This window comes from Monopterus albus, unplaced genomic scaffold, assembly GCF_001952655.1.
Source record: "Monopterus albus unplaced genomic scaffold, M_albus_1.0 scaffold19.1, whole genome shotgun sequence".
Taxonomy (NCBI): Eukaryota; Metazoa; Chordata; class Actinopteri; order Synbranchiformes; family Synbranchidae; genus Monopterus; species Monopterus albus.
The window spans coordinates 3,183,444-3,184,609 of NW_018127899.1; the positions used below are offsets into that span (position 1 = coordinate 3,183,444).

At 40.1% G+C, this 1,166-nt stretch overlaps 1 protein-coding gene across 2 annotated transcripts in view; it reads left to right on the forward strand.

Moving 5' to 3' along the window:
• Nucleotides 1-1,166, forward strand: part of LOC109956450 (troponin T, fast skeletal muscle isoforms-like) — a 209,479-nt gene that overhangs the window by 160,529 nt on the left and 47,784 nt on the right. The window lies entirely within an intron of this gene.

Here is a 1,166-nt window from a genome sequence, read left to right on the forward strand (position 1 = left end):
TTAAATATACATTTGTGTGTGTGTATATACACACACACACACACATATATATATATATACACACATACATATATATATATATACACACACACATACACACACACCACTTGTCACTTCCAGTGGCATGTGTGCATGTGTGGAGGGATGAAGACTGTGGTGATAGTTGAGCTCACTGCTTTCAGGGGTTCACAATGACAGTAACCTGGACTGATTCTGGTAAAGTTGTCCTTTTGCTGTTGGACCTTACTGTTGCATTTCCTACTGCTAATTACAATATATTATTAGAGAGACTTGATCACTGGCTTGGTCTCTTTGACATGGTCTTGAATTTTGTATTGATTGGCAGCTGTAGACCAGTGCGTTTTCCAACATGTGGTGCAACACAAGGGTGAACTCTGACCTCTATTTAATCCTTATGTGCTCCTGATTGCTGAAATTATATAAAAGTTTGAGGTTTCATATCATATCCTGTGTATATACACTCACTAGCCACATTATTAGGGACACTTGTACAATTGTATGCATTTCAGTGTAACACTTCTGCCTTAACATCTGTTTATGAAGCTTAAAATGTTTCCGTTTTTGGTGAAATTGTCATAAATGTGTAAAGTATACATTTATTGAGGTGGTGGTGTACTGGACTACATTATATTTAGAGGTGTTCCTAATATTCTGACTATCATGTATGTAGCTGGGGAGGACAAAAACATAGTGACACCTCTGTCTCTATAGAATCCCAGTGTACGACACAGATTTGAACTGAAGTGATTGTTGCTCACTGTTGATAGTCTGTCCCAGAAGAGTAAAAATCAGCCTGTTGTATTCAGACCCAAGTGTCATTTGTCATATTAAGTCAACTGAGTCAGCATTCTGGCATCCTAAGAATATCACCAGGATCAGATTCTAAGTGTAGAGAGATTAGACCGTCGCCCTAACTTTGTTTTGTTTTCCTCCTGTTTTTTGCTAATCTCATGCTTTGAGGGAGCCTGAAGTGTTGGGGAGGGGCTGGGGATGGTTCAGTAGCGTACTGGGGGGTAATCGTCTTTCTTTCCCCCTCAGGGAGGACCACATGACCTGGCATAACAGGAAGGCAAAACAAGAGAAAGAAAAAACAGAGTGAGTTGTTGGGCCCCGTTGCTCTGAGCTCTTCAATGAAAACCACATGT